The sequence below is a fragment of the Pteropus vampyrus genome, unplaced genomic scaffold (genome assembly GCF_000151845.1).
Source record: "Pteropus vampyrus isolate Shadow unplaced genomic scaffold, Pvam_2.0 Scaffold128, whole genome shotgun sequence".
Classification (NCBI taxonomy): domain Eukaryota; kingdom Metazoa; phylum Chordata; class Mammalia; order Chiroptera; family Pteropodidae; genus Pteropus; species Pteropus vampyrus.
In genome coordinates this window covers 4,139,385-4,159,856 of record NW_011888909.1, presented here as the reverse complement: position 1 = coordinate 4,159,856, position 20,472 = coordinate 4,139,385, and the positions used below count along the sequence as shown (strand labels likewise).

At 43.4% G+C, this 20,472-nt stretch overlaps 1 protein-coding gene across 1 annotated transcript in view; it reads left to right on the top strand.

Annotated features, from left to right (window-relative positions):
* Positions 1-10,290: 10,290 nt before the first annotated feature.
* The window catches only part of CALN1 (calneuron 1), a 537,511-nt gene continuing 527,329 nt past the window's right edge, over positions 10,291-20,472 (top strand). The window contains exon 1 of the mRNA XM_011366970.1: positions 10,291-10,400. The gene's annotated coding sequence lies outside the window, so the exon portion shown is untranslated. The remainder of the gene's footprint in view (positions 10,401-20,472) is intronic.

Here is a 20,472-nt window from a genome sequence, read left to right as displayed (position 1 = left end):
TTTAAACAAAAAATCACTGATACTGCAAGCATTAATCCACTGCCCACAGACTTCAGTGATCTACATACAAGATTCACGTCTTTCCGCTATAATAATTTTTGGACTTTATTATGCTGGAAGAGTATCTGTCTCTTTTCCAACCTTGACTGTGACATTACAAAACCCTCTTTTGTTGGTTTAGCCTTGGAGAACTCTATTTTCAATTTCCACTTCTCATTTCCCCTAGCTACAGCAATTAAGGGCGGAGGTGAGTGGAAAGATGTTAATCTTGGTATAAATAGATACAAGCCAGGTCTTAAAACTCAAATTGGAGCTGGGGGAACCCAGGCCACTGGCAGATGCAGGAGGTTACTGCTTCCCATAGGGGGAGTAAGACCAACTCTCAGGGGCTCAAAAGCACACAGCCTAGAGTACTTTTGGAAGTAGAGAGGGGCCCAGGAACTTACAATATAATGTGATAAGTCTAGATAAGAAGTACATAATACTTTGAGAGTGCAGAGAATGGAACCTAACATTGTGCATGATGGAAGACTTCCTGAATGAGGTGATGTCTGAGTAGAGCCATGTCGAACAAATAATAGTTATCTAGGAGCATGTCTGTCTACACCCTGAATTCTCTTCTCTTTCTCAAGCTCTAGAGAGACCAGAGAGAGGCATTTAAGGCATCCTGCTGTGCTTTGTGCAGGATATTTGGGTTTGGTAGCCTGAACTCTGAAGTATTAGCTGGATTGAGAGAACCTGTGGATATTTCTCTGGGACCCTGGGCAGATGTGAGATGTCAAGCAGAACTAGGGATTTTGGAGAAGCCCTGTGGTCTGACTTATGTGGTACTGCTCGTGATTTTTGTCCAAGAAATTCTCAGACATGGGTTGAGTCCCAGTTTAGGACATAGGACATTGGTGGTTTCCACTTTCAGGACCTTTGTTATGTGATGGCATCTATCTTAAGGACTAAAATTTAAGAATCCAAATAGAACCCATCAGCCATTCTAGTAGCGCCTTTCCCTCCTGTGGGCAAGGAAGGGAGCTGGGTACATTGCTCTAACTTTACTTGAGTGGTGTACTTCCCAAAGTTGGAGACATTCAGGCTACACTGCTACCCGAAGCAGCTGGAGAGTCTAGAGTGGGCTTTGCTTGTCTAGTTTTTTTTTTTTAAATTATTATTATTATTATTTTAAAGAAAACCTGTTTATTATAAAATAAAACCCAGGTAAAAATGTGTAGCTTAATGAATTATAATAAGGTGAACATTTTTATCATAACTACCAAGTCAAGAAATATAACTGCTAGTTATATTATAACTGCTAGTCATCTGAGAAACACCTCCATACACTCCACCCCAATCATAGCCTCTCCTTCCTTCCAAAGTAACACTTCCTTATGATTTCTTTATCACCCAAATGTGAATCTTGCTCCCCCCACCCTCCGACTGTTTTTTTAAACTTGATATGTCTCTTGTTTTTTCCTTACAATTTCTTTTGAAGAACTTAGGCCTTTTGTCCTGTGGAGTTTCCCACACTCTGGGAATTGCACTTAACAAACAATTTCAGATGGGGCTGTGGTGGGTTGAGAAATGATAATATGCAAGTAGGAATGGTGTTTCTTTTTATTTTACAAAGAAATATTGGTCCTACTTCACCTTGGCTTTTAGCTCTGTCCCTGAGTCCAACTGCATACAGGATTCAATAAAGAGATGCCTATCTATTCATGGCTACACACAGACCCTTACATTACTGATTTTCTGTACTTTGAGTTCTATCACAGTTCCAGTGTCCCACTCTCTCTCTCTAAGGTGGAAAGGGGACCATATGAGCATTTACCCCTTCTGCACAAACTGCCCTGGGGTGGTGGTAGCTGGGGGCAGTTGGCTGTAATCAGCAACTCAGTTGAGACTCAGTAGGAGATGAGAGCCATCCTAATCCCAACCAATTTGAATTCAGCAATTTCAGATCCTTCCATGTTTTTCCCTTTAGGCTTATAGTGATCTTCTCTCTAATCTTACAGTGATTTTCCTCATGCTCCTCTGAGCTGTCCTTTAATACTTGGAGTTCTCCACATCCCTGGAAAAAATGATTGGCTCCAGGGTGGTCTTTATGTTTCAAAAGATGCTAGTTCTCAATCTTGAGAAAGGGGTCTGGTCTTGATCTCCAAGGACAGACTTCCCAAGCAGGTGTTGGACCCCTGGGACCAGCCTCTGCCTCAGCTGGCTCTTCAGGTGGGGCACAAACAAGCTGAATCCTCCAGGCGAGGCTCAGAGCCCAGCCACCTTAGTGCTGGTGCTGGTCACAATTGAATAAAAATGCAGGTGGTGGGGAGGGAAGGCTTTGCCAGGGTCTCATTGGCAGTGAATGGAAATAAACTTTAATAGTGGTAACTCTGAATGGAAGCAGTTAGGGATATTACCCTGCTGTGCTTTCTTTCAACGATGAGCATGTATTAATTTTATAGAAGTTGGAAATTAATAAGGACTCTGTCCAGGGAAAATATAAATCCTGTCCAACAACAGAATGGACTATGACAGACCAGCAAGCACCTTGGGAACCCAACGTCTGTCCAGGCTGCACCTGAGTCTGGATTTAGAGGGGTCTTCCAAGGCCCAGAGGTCCCCATGCTTTGGAAGATTTCATTAATGACACTTTTATCCTTCATCTATATAAGCTAGAGTGAACCACATAGGAGTCTTTTGGTTTGGGGAGGGAAGTGGGTGCTTTGAGCATCTTGGCAGCTCCCATCACTTTCCCCACTCAAGCCTCTCTGTATGGCTCCCATCTTTTGACCAGAAAGGATCCTGGTTGTGGGGCTGGTTAGTGGTCGTTCACACCTGACAGGGCTGCCCTTTGCATGGAACCTCATGGCTTGACTGTAGATCTCTCTCCACTGTGGGTTTTCTGTGTTTGGAGCCAAGATACTGAGGCTGTGGACATTGCTCTGCTTCACTTCTTTTAGCTTCAGCTTGTGTCTGTACACATAGGCTGTCTGACTGATTTGTTTTCTTAGAAGCCAATGGTTTTATTGTTGAATTTGGCATCTCCTCTGGCTTTGAGATAAGGAGAGGAAGTTGGGCTTTCGAGCTGCAGTGGATGGCCTTGCCAAGTGACAGCAGCATGATTTAGTGAAATGCCACTGCCACTCACAATATACAGTATCCAGAGAGCCCTGCTGGGGCTGCTTTACTACGAGAGACTTGGATGGCATGACCAGCTGTGATGATGGCCAAGGTCAGGAGGATGGCCTTGCTATCTATCAAGCTGTTTGTGAGCTGCTCATCAGCTCCAGGAAATTTACCTGGGGATGCCTCCCTGCCTCCTTGCTTTCAGGGGCTGCAGTGTTAGCCAGAGAGCAGCTTGGGAACTCAATGTCTGCCCAGGCTGCACCTCTGTGTCTAGATTTAGAGAGGACTCCCAAGGCCCAGAGGTCCCCATGCTCTGGGAACAGATGTCACTAATAGCACTTTTATCCTTCACCTCTCTTGTTCATGCTTTGAATTTGTCATGCCCTATCATAATGTATTCTGTGGCACAAGAGTACCACCCTTTCAGCCTAGGGAGTGGGACAGAGAAAAAGAAGGAGGAAAGAGAGGGGAACTGGAGAGAGAGAAATTTGAGAAATTTGAGAATAAATAGAATGCTGTTTCTGCTATTTGCAAATCCTTTGGACCCTTGATCTTCAGGGCCATAGAGCAAAACCCAGGTTCATGGGTGATTCAGGCAGGCAGAGCTCTGTGTCCTGCTGTGGGAGTCGAGAGTTGGGGCAGGACAACACATGTACCAAATCCACATCCACCAGGTAAATGTGGCCATGAAGGCCGACTTGTGATATGTCAGAGAACAGGAACTAAGAGCTGATCAAGAAGTTAGATCTAGGACTCAAGGGGAGACTTCGACTAAGACCTTACATTTATATAATAGATCCCATGTGTTCATAAATATCTTGTGAGGTGGGAAGTACAGGGATTTCATCTCCACTTCACCCCCCACAGAACAAGGTGACTATTTTTCTTTCTTCATGGGAGAAGGCGGTAAGTTGGAGCTTTTGTAATCTGGTGGTTTCATAGCTTGTGCGCCCACATTCCACACACATGGAAGCCATGCCATGTTGGACTGCTTTTTCTTTAAATTGGGACCTTATGCATTTTTTTAATTTTTAATTTTTTAAATTTTATTAAATTTATTGGGGTGGCATTGATTAATAAAATTATATAGGTTTCAAGTGTACAATTCAATAAGATGTCATATGTACATTGCATTGTATGTTCACCACCCAAAGTTAAATTTCCTCCTGTCATCATATATTTGACACCCTTTACCCTTATTTATCTCCTCTCACCCCGACTCTTCCCTCTGGTAACCACTAAACTCTTGTCCATTTCCATGAGTCTCTGTTTGTCTTGTTCATTTGTTGCTTTCAGTTTTTTATCCCACATATGAGTGAAAGCATATGGTTCCCAACTTTTTCTATCTGACTTATTTCGCTTAGCATGAAAATCTCAAGATCCATCCATGTTGTTGCAAATGGCACTATTTTATCTTTTCTTATGGCTGAGTAATATTCCATTGTATATATGTTCCCCATCTTTTTTTTATCAAATCATCGATTGAAGGGCACTGTTGTTGTTTCCATGTCTTGGCCACTGTGAATAATGCAATGAACATCGGGATGCATATATCTTTATAGATAAATGTTTTCAAATTTTGGGGTAGATACTCAGAAGACTTATTGCTGGGTCATGTGGTAATTCTATTCTCAATTTTTTTGATGACCTTTATATATTTTTTGATTTAGAAACTCATGGGCAAGGCTAGAGGAGCAGTTGCTTCCAGGAAGCCTTTTGCTCTTGCATTTGGGTTGGTCTACTTCTGTAGGTAGGGACATAGTGAAATAACTCTAGAAAATTTGATTAATACAGGAAAATGTGAAAATTAATACTGTGTATTATTCTAACCAAAAAACAAACAAATCCCTGAACAGAATTTCCCTTGATTATAGGCCATTAGTGGCCACAGATTGTTGATGCTTTATTAGAATTTCACAGGTCTAAGTTTCATAAATTTTGCATTTTACATCGGGGAGCTAATCTCACTTAGTTTATTGATGTGGAAATATATTCTCCAGTTCATTTCAACCAGAATTTATTGTGGGACTACTCTGCACCAGGCGCTAAGAATAGAAAGGTAAAGGACACCTGTCCCTACCCTTATAGCATGGCAGACAGTCATGTGGGTGGAAAAATGAATGTACAGTGTGGTGATTGCTATAGGAAAGGTAGGAATTCTTTTCTGCCTGGGGGAAGGAGGCGGTAGGGGGAAAATTAGTCCTTGGTAGAAGGTTTCCTAGGGACTGTAACATCTGAGTGGGCCTTGATGGATAAGTAGGAGTTCACTAGTGTAGCAAGGAAAGGCATTCCAGGCTGGAGTAGCAGCATGCACAAGGCCCAGAGATATGTAAGGCTGGCCTCTTATGGGAGTTGCAAGTAGTTTCATGTGGCTGTAGCTGATGTGGATTAGAAGAGGACCTGGAAGGAGATGAGAGGTAACAAAATGTAGATTGGGGCCCACAGCTTACAAAGGACCTCTTAGACAGAATAAGGGGTTTAATTTTATCCCAAACACTGCAGGCAGCAAATATTTTGTATTTTAGAGAGACTGAGCCTATTATGTTCCAATTGTAAACCCTTGTTCAAGTTTCCTTCATTGCTTATTTGAAACTTTAGAAATCCCATAAGGATGAAAGATCTTGTATAAAGATCTTTCTCTCATCATGTCATGATCCAGCGTAGTCCAGTAGCAACTTCCTTTCTTCCTTACTGTGAAGTCTGCAAGCATTCTTACCCCTTCTTTCCTCTCCATCTGACCATGAACCAGCATTGGCTTTCTTCCATTCCTCATCCTTGCCTGGTGCCTTAGAGCCTGTTCTGTCTGTCAGGAGCAATCTCTGCTCCATCACATCATCAACACTTACTTATCACCCAGGTCCTGGCTATACCACCTACCTCAGGAGACTTCCCTGATTCCCTCAGAGTAGGTCAGTCCTACAATGAGGACCAGTAGTAACATTTCTTGTTCTTCACCCTTGTCTCCTTTGCAGTCATTTGATGTTTGTCTTTCTTCAAGCTCTTGAGCTCCTTCAGGCTGGGCTTCATCTCCTTAGTTTGCCACCATATCACCAGTGTCTTTCAGGACACTGGGTACTATTTGCAAATGGATGGAGGTAGGGGATTTATTTAGAAAGTTCTTGTAGGAGACCAGATGAAAGATAAAAGGTCTTGAGTGAAGCCAGGTGGCAGTGGGAAAGGAGAGGTGGGCCATATCTCTAGGGTAGCACACATTGGATAGTTCTGGATGTGGCATCCTGGAAGAGTGGAAAGAGGTAAAGATGATGTGAAGGACTGAAAAAACATTCTTACCCCTGCCTGTAGAGGAAGAAACAATTTGCTCTCTGTGATTTTTGCCTTTCTGCCAGCCATGCTCTACAATAGCCTGCCAAAGAGGACTTGCTACTCACCAGTTTGAGCCCAGACCTGAATTAGTGGACAAAATCTGGTTCCTGTGCTCAGAAAGTTCATCACCATGCACGGTCACTTTGTTGCTCTTCTTGTCTTTTTGCAGAGAGCCCACCTGGACAGGACACTGCTCAGAGCAGGCCTTGCCACCTCTCTCTGCATCTAGGCAGATTTGCTCTCAGGTCTCGTCATTAGGCATTCAGTGTGGAGAAGTCACCAGGGTCCTACCTAAAGTCTCCATCTTAGGGCACCTTGTCCAGGCTCTGCTCAAGGGTCCTTTGTTCTCAGTGGGCTGTTCTCAGAATACAGACCCCTGAGGGGATGAAATGAGAGATGAATTAAGGCTCTCCAATTCCCTAATAACCTATACTGTCCAGGTTCCAAATGTTAGTGAAACATACTAACATTTACCTAATGCACCTAACATAGCTAAATAATAAGCAGAATAATAATGTGTGCATTCCCAGAGTTGTTCCCCGCTGGGCTGGCATTCAGTGCAGTTCTCTTGAGGTTGACTTCCTAAATTGCACCTTCACATTCTCTTGGTTTGAATTCAGTATATATAAAATTAGGCTAGGAGTATTTTTTCTTTTTGATATGTGCAAATTTGATATAATAAATAACAAATATGTAATATAAGGATGTGCCAATGGGCTGCAACCTGCAGAATGATCTCAAAACTCTACTCTCTCTTGTAATTGCTTTTAATCTTTAAATGTTAACATTTATATTCCAAAATATGAAATATGTGCCAGAATGTTCAGATTATGACTTGATCATGACTATCAGAACACTCCAATTTGGAATATCCAAGGAAAATTCTTGTCCATTCAGGAAAACAAAACCATACTAGATGTTTCAAACAGATGGCATTGAAAACAGAGAATTACTTGCACAGGAATTGCCACGCTGAAATGACCCAAGAATTAATAATTGCAATAACAGCTACTATCCTTTGGGCTGTAAAAATGAAAGGGAAGGGGTGGTCTCACCTGGTTTGGGGGTGCCTTAAAGGGCTGGTGCTCAGAGGGAGGCAACGACCCAGCAGGACTGGCATGCTGAGGGAACAGGGCTCGGGGGTGGAGTGTGGCATGGCTAGTGGTCTGACTACTGAGAGTCATGGCCCAGCTGCTGCTGATACCTCTATGAGCTGGGGCAAGCTGGTGCTGGACTTTGAAAGAGCAGAGTGAAGCTGGCCCGAGCAGTAGCAAAGAAAACTAGGATCAGAAGCCATCCCTTGGTGTCTTTCTCCCTCCAGGCCTTCCTTTCTCCCTCTGAGTCCTCATTTGGCTGAAACAACAGGAAGCTTCTGGGAAGAGTGGTCTGGGGAGGCCAGCCCCAGCATTGCAGAGAGTTTGTGGGTGGCCTGGGCTTAGGAGTCATAGGGAATAACCAGATTCACAAAAGCATATTTGTGGACAAGCCAATTTTGAGGCTTCACAAAATCATTTTATGCAAAGATGAGGCTTCCTGGCTTGTATTCTGATAAGCTTACCTTGTACGAGTCTAGTAAAGTTAAGCTCTTATGGATAAGAATGAAGAGGTGGACATTTGGTGATTTGTTAATCACTGAAGAGGTAGGCCTTTATTTGGGCCAAATGGGTGCAAATGGTAGACCTTAGACTGAAGGGGAGGGAACATCTGCTTCTCTCTGGGCTGTAGTCTCTTCAGTTTGAACTTTGAGAGGTCAGAATCCTCTTAAGGGCACTTCTTGGTGGTGGATGCCACAGACAAGCTTCCTCTCCCCTACTCAGCTGGGGGTCAAGACAGAGTTGAGTAAGCCATTGCCTCTGCCCAGGGGGTCCAGCTTTCTGATAATCTCTGGGTTCATAGCCATTTGTTCTGAAGAACCATGGAGAAAGTTGAGGCAACACTTAAACTGTGGTGTTATGGGTCATGGAGGTCCATGAGGCCATCATAATGGGAGCTATGGTAATGTGGGGAGAATACTCCAAGTACACCCCAAGCAAAAGGGTGTCAAGGCCATTGCTCCTCTCCCACATGAGCATTCTCTTTGTTATCAGTCTCAAAATTGTGGAGCTTAATTTTATTAATGTCATGGGGAAAGAGATCCCAAGGATTTGGGGGGCAGGTAGTAAGGATAGAGCTTGAAATTCCTCTCTAGATGTTTCCTTATCAAGTAGTTCTGCTTGGGCATCCCTTTCCCATGCCAGCCTCTTCTGACTCCATGGTTCACCTTCCTCAGATATTCCCATGGGGTGCCATGGGGCTCTGGGGTTGTAAGTCTGTGGGAAAACTCTTTGTGCCAGGCACAAATCTTTCACCTATACCCCAGCCCCAATCTCACTGTTTTCCTTGCTTACTTTCTTTAAAGGCGAGAGAAGGTGTCATATCCAAGTCTTTCTGGTGAATGGAGGCAAGAAATTATATCCAACTTATGTCTAAATGGATGATAGTAGGTTCTTTGCTGACAAGTTTTTTTTTAAATTAATTAATTTATTTTTATGGTGACATTGGTTAACAAAATCCAATAAGTTTCAGCTGTACATTTTAACAGTAAGGCATATATGTATTTACATTGTGTGTTCACCTCCTATGCTGACAAGGCTTTTATTGCCAGTGGATTTGAGGGCCCTGGCATTTCAGGGTAGGAGGAGGATGCCAGGCACAAAGAGAGATTTGTGGGAAAGGTGGGGAGAGATAGGATTGCTCAATAATTTTGCCTAGGGGCAGCCAGAAAGTGCCATCTCTTTCTAACTTTCATCAGTCTGAGTTGGCTGCATGCAGGCCCCATCTCCTATAGCAGAGGCTGCGATCAGGAGAGTAAGTCTACCTCAATGTGTGCCTCGTTGACTCCAAGGCCCTTGGAGATGTTCCTGCATAGTGTTTCTCAAGAGTTTTTAGTTCACGCCCTCTGCCATGTACTGTCCTTGTCAGCAAGATATGGTTGAAATTAGCACATGCTTTCTAAAGTCCCTGCATTTCCACCCTTGTTAAAAACATTGTGGCTTAGTTCAAAGCTGCCATTCTACGAATGAGGAAATCCAGGCTAGGAAGGGAATGGTCGTACACACGGGCTCCCACCTGGACATGCTTTGTGTTCCAAATATTTCTCTTGGTGATTTACCTATAAAATAAAACCATATGGAGAGGTCAGCTGGTCAATTGCAGGCCATGTGCCTTTAAATCTCAGTGTTTAGAAGGTGGGCATGTGTGTGTACACGGACAGGCACGTCTATATGTGAGCATACATGTGTATGTACATCGGCAGATACATGTGTACACAGGCAAGCTTGTGTGTACATGAGAAGACATGTGTGTACGTGGGCAGGCATGTATGTGTACATGGGCAAGCATTATATGTACATGGATAGATGTGTGTGGGCATGGACAAATGTGTATGTATATGGGCAGGCATGTGTGTGTGCAGCTTACATGGTGACTGTCACCCAGCAGTGCTCTCAGGACAGGAGCACACAACAGAGACCACACTTGCCTAGGGCACTGTCTGTCCAGCTCCATGTCTGGAAAGGGTGCCCCTGATGCCACTTATACCCATGAAACCCAGACTTTCTCCCTGGTCTGGGAGACAGCATATAGGCCATTGATGTCCTGTGGTTCTAATCCCCTGACCTTCCTGGCTGCACTTTTCCACTCTCACAGCTCCATCTCCATGCTGAAATGAGAGGTCTGCAGGACGCTGTTCCAGCAGCAGCCACGGCAGCAGCAAGAGCAGCATTGGCACCCTCCAAATTGGGACTCTAGCCCTTTAAATCTGCTCTGTTACCAAAAAAGAAGAGGCATCAGACCCTGTTAATTAAAGCTCGCCCTGGTCCATCATTCTGAGGAGCTGCAGTGCTTTGCTCCTTCCTGATGGCTTAGAGATTCTCCTTAACTCCCAGCTATGGATCTTGGAGAATTTCCCCCGAGATCAGCAGGAGGTATGATCCTTGTCGATGGCACTCTGGGGCTTGTGTGGCTCTAAATCAATAATAAACTGACTGCATGGATGCTGCCTGGCCCCCCTTCCTTTCCCTCTTCCCCTCTGCCTCCTCTCCAATTTCCCAGCTTGTGTTTAATTGCGACAAATCAAGCTTTCATGGGTTTTGGAGGAAGGGAAGGGGTTAGGGGGTCTGGAGGTAACTCCCAATGTGTTTACTTTGGATCTAGCTTCACCCAGCTGCCAAAGGGGCTTGAAGGAGACAGGAAACATGTTTCTTCAAGCTTGGGGTCATGCGAAACCATTTCCTCCTGGCTGGGTCCCTTCCCTCAGGTTAGAATTAAAAGGGCATAACTCTGACTTGACTTGCTCCTTAAATCAATGAGCTGCCACTTGGTCAGTCTGAAGATGGCTGTTTGGCTATTCCGCTATGCTTTAAAAAACTCGTTGCATACAACTTTCTCTCTGTACAATGTCCCGGCAGGAACACCTGTCCTCCAATCACCCTTCCCCTTTCCTCTGAGTGCTGCTAGAATAAAATGCTTGCTGTAGGATTTCAGGAATTCAAGACCCTTTCCCTGTGCCTGTTGAAGAAACTCACTTTTAGTTGAGTCTAAGGTTCTATTGCGAAGAGTTGTTTTTATTCAGGAATCTGCTCTAGCCTGGCAGAGTGAGGAAGGAGATTTATCTTCTTTAACATTGCATTTTGTAAATTGTACTTGAGCCCAGAGAACATCTATCTGCAAATCCTTCATTGATTTGTTTTTGCCTCCAGAGTTTCTTTCTGGGTAAAATGCTCTTCTCGAGGCATACCTGAAGGAAAGGTTTCCTTTCAATCAGCTTGACATGACTTCACGAATGTCCCTGAAATCCGGGCCCTGGCAGAGAGCCTGAGCAGCAGTCCCCAGGAGTCCAGAGGAAGGTTCATGTGCCTTGAGAGGGGGCGTCGAAGAGCTTATAACCACCCTCTCCCCCAGAAGAGTCGCTTAGGAGGGAAAACACTTTTATTAATTCTTCCAGGATCTTGAAAAAGCTCTGGATGATTAACATTGCTTCTTAAGTCTTGAGAGGGATCTGAGCCAAAACACAGCTCACAGGAGTGGGATTTCCCCCCAAAGTTATTGCCTGCAGAGTCCTAAACTGTTTACACAGACAGTAGTTATGGTGTGTGCAGCTAAATCCTTTCCAGTCCCCAAGCAAAGGATGAGAACTTTCTCTGGGTGAATGTCTAGAAGTCAGTGTATCTGCCTCCCAGACACTGTGGGTGCAATGTGATTTGTATTCTCAGAATAATAAAACTCTCAGCTGTGGCAGAAATGCGTCGGTAGGAGAGACTATTCAAAGCCTACAAATGGAGCACTTGATGGAATTCCTAATCACTTGGCCCATCGGTAGGTTTGTGTGATAATTTGAAGATTCTGAGGGAGGCAGCAGGGAGAGATGTTTCCCTTAAACAAAAAGCCTCACAGAGGTAAGACGTGGGAAGCCCCATGCAGAATGAGGAGAGTAGGCCCACAGAAGGCAGTATTCTGGGTTTGGTACTCTCCTCCATTCGGGCTTTGCTTTCAGCTGGTCTGTGAATGGCTTTGCTGAGGATTGGGCTCTCACTTGGAGTTGGAGATGTAAGTAGGATTGTGGCCATGGTAAGCAGGGTAATTTCCTGAGCTCATAGACAGAGGATCCAACCCAGGAACTCCTCTCATAGCTCATCCCTCCCTATCCCCCTGGGAACTAAACATCATAGGCTCTCTGCTTCTCCGGGTACTATTGCTCAAGTCAACACTCTTCTTCTACCCGAAGAAATTGGGCTTTATAAAATCCCTCCTAGGGCAGAGAGGGGCCTGGGAGAGATGTCACTAACTGTGTCCTTGGACTGGCAGGATATATGAACAGAAAGGAAATAAGTTGACTGTTTCTTTGTGTCAATTTTTCTTTTCAATGTAATGATGTGTGAATATGTTTTTGTTTGTTTATTTGTTTGTTTGTTTTTTAATTTACTGGATTGCTGCTGGCTTTCAAGAACCTGTAAATAGATCTCAGTGGAGTTTGTTTAGATCTGGCAACTTTGTACAGTTTTGTGGTCCCTGGGTACTGTTTTCATGGCCTTGGTGGGCAGTCCCATTACCAGGTGGTGGAGTGGAAAGGGCATGGCCATCAGGAAGTGACAGACCGTCACTGGAATCTTAACTCTACCACTTACTCATGTGTGGCCTTTGCCAGATATATAATCTCCTGAGCCTCAGTTTCTTCATTTGTAATATGGTAAAGTTGTCAGGATTAAATGAAATAATTTAGCTAAAGTCTGTGAGCACAGCAGGTACAAAAGAAATTTTCTTCTGGAACTATTTAAATAAGTTTAATGGCTCCTTCACAGACCATTGGACCCTGCCTTCTCTGAGGGCAGGGACAACTTTTCCATGTCATTATATCCTTCCCAATGGCTAGCACAGGACCTGGCATGGTGCTGAAACTACATAAAGGTTTATCGAATGAAGGAATGAAAGTCTGTAGTATTTAACCTTCAATATAGGTGATTTTTAATGACTAAGTGAAACCACTTCTCACTCAGTTTAAGAAATATAGCTGAGCCAGGTAGATCAAAGAGTCCCATGGCTGTAATAAACTTGGACTAAAATATATCCTTTTGTGAACTGTAATAAAAAACATCTGGATTAGTACTTATACCAGGTGCCTGTGGACTCCAGGAGTGTCCCTGAAGCCATTCTGATTGCTGAAGAGTGGAGAGGTGACTTCTGCCTTCCCTCATAATGTTCTACTTTCTCTTTTTCATGCTTTGAAGAAGAGAAGAGGCTTTGAAAAGGGAAGTCAGCTCAAGGAGGAAAGAGACACTTATCCTATCACTCTGATGTGTAGAACGAGTCAATCAATATGTCGACCAATTAATCAATAAGTTGATCTATATGTAGATAGTATCTTTTGGGGAGAATCATTGGTTTAATAAATATATATCACAGATAACAACAACAACAACAACTAATGCTACTGCTACCATCTAACATTTACTGAGGGTCTCCCTGGCTAAGGACTGGGGATACCAACAAGAGTGACAGCATCTCTGCTCTCAAGTAGGGAACAGAGGAGTAAACAGTGTGTCCATGCTATGACAAGCAAGAGTCCAATCTACCATGGGAGTCAGTTGGGTTCAAGAAAGGCTTCTTGGGCTCAGGTAACTCATTTGAGTGACCCTCAAAATGAGTCCTAAAAGAGATACCTTTGGAAAGGCATTCTTGGAACAGGAAGTAGCACAGTAGAGGCCAGAGGTGGAAGAACCACTTTTCGGCATGGCGGGTAATTCTAACTGGCTGTGTTCTGGAGGGCAATATGGTGAGAGAGGAAGCCAGAGAGGACGAGAGGACAGGGGTCAGATTCCAAAGGGTCTTGGGTGCCTGCAAAGGAGAGGACTTTATTTTGAGGGAGATAATGAGTCACCGATGGAATTTTAAGCAAGAGAATAATTTGGGAAAATTGAAAACAACAAATACGTATGCCAAGTGTATGCCAAGTGTATACCAAGTGTATGCCAAGCTGTGTTCTAGGCTCTGAGGATACAACGGTGAGTAAACTAGACAAACCTCTGCTTTTGTGGAATTTTCAACTAGTGGAGAAGACAAGAATAAGCAACAGAAATGTAAACTGTATATTGCAAATAGCATGTTAGGGAGAGAAATAAAGCAGAGAAGGAGGCTTGGGTGCAGGGACCGTGATGGGCCTGGGCGAGTGCAATCCTCAACAGGAGGAGGGAGAATGTGGCACTGGAATAAAGACTCTTGAGGCCTTGCCCGAACTTTGGCTTTTACTTCGAGTGAGATGGAATTAGGAATGGGTTCTGAGCAGAGGAGAGACATTTAAAAATAGCTCTTCTAAGTATTGTGTTGAGAAAATATTGTAAGTGGCAAGGGTGGAAGCAGGAAGTTCAACTAGATAAGTTCAACTGGATAAATATCTCAGTGAGGGGATGGTGTCTGGAAGAAGGGGAACAGTGGAGATATGAAAAGTGCTAGAATTTCTGGACATTTTTTCTTTTTTTTTCTCCTTCCTTCTTTCCTGGGCTTTGCTTTCAGCTGGTCTGTGAATGGCTTTGCTGAGGATTGGGCTCTCACTTGGAGTTGGAGATGTAAGTAGGCTTGTGGCCATGGTAAGCAGGGTAATTTCCTGAGCTCATAGACAGAGGATCCAACCCAGGAGCTCCTCTCATAGCTCATCCCTCCCTATCCCCCTGGGAACTAAACATCATAGGCTCTCTGCTTCTCCGGGTACTATTGCTCAAGTCAACACTCTTCTTCTACCCGAAGAAATTGGGCTTTATAAAATCCCTCCTAGGGCAGAGAGGGGCCTGGGAGAGATGTCACTAACTGTGTCCTTGGACTGGCAGGATATATGAACAGAAAGGAAATAAGTTGACTGTTTCTTTGTGTCAATTTTTCTTTTCAATGTAATGATGTGTGAATATGTTTTTGTTTGTTTATTTGTTTGTTTGTTTTTTAATTTACTGGATTGCTGCTGGCTTTCAAGAACCTGTAAATAGATCTCAGTGGAGTTTGTTTAGATCTGGCAACTTTGTACAGTTTTGTGGTCCCTGGGTACTGTTTTCATGGCCTTGGTGGGCAGTCCCATTACCAGGTGGTGGAGTGGAAAGGGCATGGCCATCAGGAAGTGACAGACCGTCACTGGAATCTTAACTCTACCACTTACTCATGTGTGGCCTTTGCCAGATATATAATCTCCTGAGCCTCAGTTTCTTCATTTGTAATATGGTAAAGTTGTCAGGATTAAATGAAATAATTTAGCTAAAGTCTGTGAGCACAGCAGGTACAAAAGAAATTTTCTTCTGGAACTATTTAAATAAGTTTAATGGCTCCTTCACAGACCATTGGACCCTGCCTTCTCTGAGGGCAGGGACAACTTTTCCATGTCATTATATCCTTCCCAATGGCTAGCACAGGACCTGGCATGGTGCTGAAACTACATAAAGGTTTATCGAATGAAGGAATGAAAGTCTGTAGTATTTAACCTTCAATATAGGTGATTTTTAATGACTAAGTGAAACCACTTCTCACTCAGTTTAAGAAATATAGCTGAGCCAGGTAGATCAAAGAGTCCCATGGCTGTAATAAACTTGGACTAAAATATATCCTTTTGTGAACTGTAATAAAAAACATCTGGATTAGTACTTATACCAGGTGCCTGTGGACTCCAGGAGTGTCCCTGAAGCCATTCTGATTGCTGAAGAGTGGAGAGGTGACTTCTGCCTTCCCTCATAATGTTCTACTTTCTCTTTTTCATGCTTTGAAGAAGAGAAGAGGCTTTGAAAAGGGAAGTCAGCTCAAGGAGGAAAGAGACACTTATCCTATCACTCTGATGTGTAGAACGAGTCAATCAATATGTCGACCAATTAATCAATAAGTTGATCTATATGTAGATAGTATCTTTTGGGGAGAATCATTGGTTTAATAAATATATATCACAGATAACAACAACAACAACAACTAATGCTACTGCTACCATCTAACATTTACTGAGGGTCTCCCTGGCTAAGGACTGGGGATACCAACAAGAGTGACAGCATCTCTGCTCTCAAGTAGGGAACAGAGGAGTAAACAGTGTGTCCATGCTATGACAAGCAAGAGTCCAATCTACCATGGGAGTCAGTTGGGTTCAAGAAAGGCTTCTTGGGCTCAGGTAACTCATTTGAGTGACCCCCAAAATGAGTCCTAAAAGAGATACCTTTGGAAAGGCATTCTTGGAACAGGAAGTAGCACAGTAGAGGCCAGAGGTGGAAGAACCACTTTTCGGCATGGCGGGTAATTCTAACTGGCTGTGTTCTGGAGGGCAATATGGTGAGAGAGGAAGCCAGAGAGGACGAGAGGACAGGGGTCAGATTCCAAAGGGTCTTGGGTGCCTGCAAAGGAGAGGACTTTATTTTGAGGGAGATAATGAGTCGCCGATGGAATTTTAAGCAAGAGAATAATTTGGGAAAATTGAAAACAACAAATACGTATGCCAAGTGTATGCCAAGTGTATGCCAAGTGTATGCCAAGTGTATGCCAAGCTGTGTTCTAGGCTCTGAGGATACAACGGTGAGTAAACTAGACAAAACCCCTGCTTTTGTGGAATTTTCAACTAGTGGAGAAGACAAGAATAAGCAACAGAAATGTAAACTGTATATTGCAAATAGCATGTTAGGGAGAGAAATAAAGCAGAGAAGGAGGCTTGGGTGCAGGGACCGTGATGGGCCTGGGCGAGTGCAATCCTCAACAGGAGGAGGGAGAATGTGGCACTGGAATAAAGACTCTTGAGGCCTTGCCCGAACTTTGGCTTTTACTTCGAGTGAGATGGAATTAGGAATGGGTTCTGAGCAGAGGAGAGACATTTAAAAATAGCTCTTCTAAGTATTGTGTTGAGAAAATATTGTAAGTGGCAAGGGTGGAAGCAGGAAGTTCAACTAGATAAGTTCAACTGGATAAATATCTCAGTGAGGGGATGGTGTCTGGAAGAAGGGGAACAGTGGAGATATGAAAAGTGCTAGAATTTCTGGACATTTTTTCCTTCCTTCCTTCCTTCCTCCTTCCCTCCCTCCCTCCCTTCCTCTCTTCTTCCCTCCCTCCCTCTCTCCTTTCTCTCCTTCTCTCTCTGGAAGCAATGGAATTTGCTGATGGATCAGATAATTGTGTGAGAGAAAGAGATGAGTCAAGTGTGACTCGAGCTTCTTTGGTCTCCAATGGAAATGACTGTGAGTGGAGCAGGTTTGGGAGAAGATCAGGGGTTTGGTGTTTCTCAGGTTAACTTTGAGAAGCCTGTTAAGCATCCTGGCAGAGATGCTGAGTAGGTAGTCCTGAGTTCACAGCAATATCTGGGCTGGATACAGGACCTTGGGAGCCATCAGAGTACAGATAGTATTTAAAGCTATATTAGATGAGATCATCAGGAGATGAGTTATAGATGGAGAGACTGAATTCTGAGGCATTAAAACTATAGGTTAAAGAGAGGAGGAAAAACCAATTAAGGAGACTGAAGAAGAGTGTCTCTCCTGTTTAAGACAATTTATCCCCTTCCTGTATTCTATTTCCTCTCCTCTCCCTAGAGGAAGATTCATAGATCACCCTCGCTGTTTTCACCTTACCCCTTTCTCCTGGTTTCTTCTCATCTCCTTAGAGACCTGCTCGGGTCTCTCTCATCTTAAAAATAACCCTTCTTGACTCCTAAGTGCTTCACTTGTGTTTACCCCATTTTTCTCTTTTCCTTTACAGATAAACTGTTTTTTTTTCAATGTTAATTGAACAACTACTATATACCAGGTATGAATGATGTAGAGATAAAAGAATAGACTTTATTCTACTTGAAAGAATATCTATTTATTTCTACTTTTCTACTTCCATAAAGCATTTTAATGTATATATACAATGGAATGTGAAATATACAGCCATAAACTAATGATAAAAATTTTGTATTAAGGAAAATACAATTTAGAATAAAAGAGCAAGGTGAAAAAATAAAATGTACAAATACAGGTCAAAAGAGCATATATTCTTGTATAAGAATATAATTGAACCATCAATCTGATCAGAACTTCCTGGTCAGAAAAAAAAAAAGGAAATTTCTCTTAAAAAATTTACTGAAGTATAATATACATCTAAAAAGTTTTCATATCATAATTACATGGACCTCCTACCTTTTTACAAACCGAATACCTTATCCAGATCAAGAAATACAACATTCATGCCCCAGTCCCTCCTTTTGTCGTCGTTTCTAGTCAGTACTCTCCACAGGGACTGAAATGATCAATTTGCCTGGTCCAAGCTTTTTGGAAATTGCTTTTTGAGTTTCACTGCCTGCAAGATGATATGTGAGTTCCTCAAGGAAAACGAGTTTTTGGCATTTAATTCTAAAAAAGTTTTCTTCTGGAGTTTCATTTAAGAGACAGTGAAAAAAATTAGGTAGACTGTACCATGTCTATTTCCACAACTTATTTTGGAGAGCATATACATGTCTGTGTGTATGTAATGAAACAAAAATATAAAATTAGAAGCGAAAGATAAAAAAGGGCGAAGAGTGGAGTCCTTCAGCATCATTTGAAGCCTGACAGGGACAGTCAGAAGGTAGAACCTGGAGAGGATGGTGTGTTAAATACCAGAGAGATCAAGCAACACAGGGGCTGGGAAATGACCCTTGAATTTGGAAAGCAGGAAGCATCTGGCACAGTTTCCTGGAGTGATGGAGGCAGAAGCCAGTTTGAAGGAGGTCAAGAATGGAATTGGAGCTTTGAAGTGATGGCTTTGAGTGGAGGCCTCTATTTCAGGAAGGTCCATTCTCATGGAAAGAAGAGAAAGAGTGGTAGGCAGAGAAAGTTGCAAAATGTAAAGAAAGGTTTTATTTCTCAATAGAATGGCGGAGGCATAATCATGTTCTTGGAGAAATAGGTAGTCAAAAGAGAGGATAGAAATAAAGGAGAAAGAAAAGAAAAAGAAGCAAGGACCTAGATCAATTCTCATACTGCATGTGCACACAAACACATGCAGACACACTCACACACGCAGACACATGCACACATACACACACACACACACACACACACACACACACACATATATACACATACTCAGCTTAACTTGGTTTCTCCCTCTTTTAAATTTTTTCTGGTTGTGGAACCCTTTCCTTGTCATTGTTCTCCTTTGTTTTGAAGCCAAGATGGCCCTTAGCAAGCACAGCCCCTGTGGGGAGCCCACTCTAGGATGTGATTCAATGAGGCCTCTCTCTAGAAGGAGGGGCACTGTGAGGTATCTGCTTGATTTTATTTCAGCCATCTGTCCAAAAATGTCAGGGCTGCAGGAGGCCTTAGCTAGTGTGCAGTCTGTGTCCTTATTTCCAAATGAGGACACAGAGACCCATGTTTTCCTGTCAAGATAGGAACAGGAGTGGCAGAGCTGAACCCCAGGTCTCTGGCCTGCTGGATCATAGCTTCAGTAGGCATTTCTAGATCTCTCCCTCTAGATCTCTCAAACTCGAAGGTTTCCTAAATTTCAGCATGCATCTAAATCACCGGGAGGGTTTATTAAGACACAAATTCCCTGGCCCCACCCCCTTAATTTCAGATTTAGTAGGACTGTGGTGGGACCAAGAATTTGCATCTCTAACAGCTTCCTTTGTGATACAGAGGCTCCTGGTCTGGGGGCCACACTCTGAGAACACTGGGCAGGTGTGACAGAGAGTGAGGCAGGAGAAAAGAGGAGAGAGGGAGGAAAACTGGACCTGGCTCCTAGGAACATTTTTTGGGTGGTGCTCTCATTTCCCTCAGGTTCCTGAATGAGGTGAAGGTGGCCAGCTGCCAGCCCTGAGAAGATGAGCCATTCCACCTTCTAACCACCAAAGATCCAAGGAATGCAGTAGGGCAGGCTGTACTCTGAGACTAATCCTGGCAGAGTCAGGCTGTTGTTAAACACAGCACAGTCTATGCTGTTATATCCCTCCCCCTTCTGTGGATAGAGAGTCACAGGGAAACTCTCTGGTTGGACCCAGGCTAGGGCTCAGAGATTATTATATTTGACTTCCAGCAACTCTGAGAGCTGATCCTTTTCCCCGATCCCTAGGGGAAAGAGGAAAGTCTTGCTGGGTGTGACCTGAGGTTTTTCTTTAGCATATTCCATTATCTTGGTGCTCAGAGCATATGTCAAGTGAAATCTGTGTCTCTGGCAGGCTATTACACACTGAATTAGTGTGGTGAAATAAAAACTATAATAAAGTTGTACCAGACTCTTAAATTGTTAAAATTTATTGTAAAATGTTATTAACTGAGTTTTGCTTGTGTGTGTTTGCCTGGCCTGAAGGCAGAGAAGATGAGAAGTGACTCTGTCAAAGAGAGGCTGGGAGCCGGCTCCTGGTATTTTCCAGAGTCCCAGTGTATCAGCAAATCCACAAATTCACAGAGCATGGCCGGCCTCTCCCTGATGCTGATGCCCACGGCTCTCCAGGGCTTTAAGTCACAGTCCCAGGGGAGAGAAGCCCATCTGTCCACTTCAAGAAAGTCCTGGGAAGGCTGAGGGAGGTGTGTATAAGTG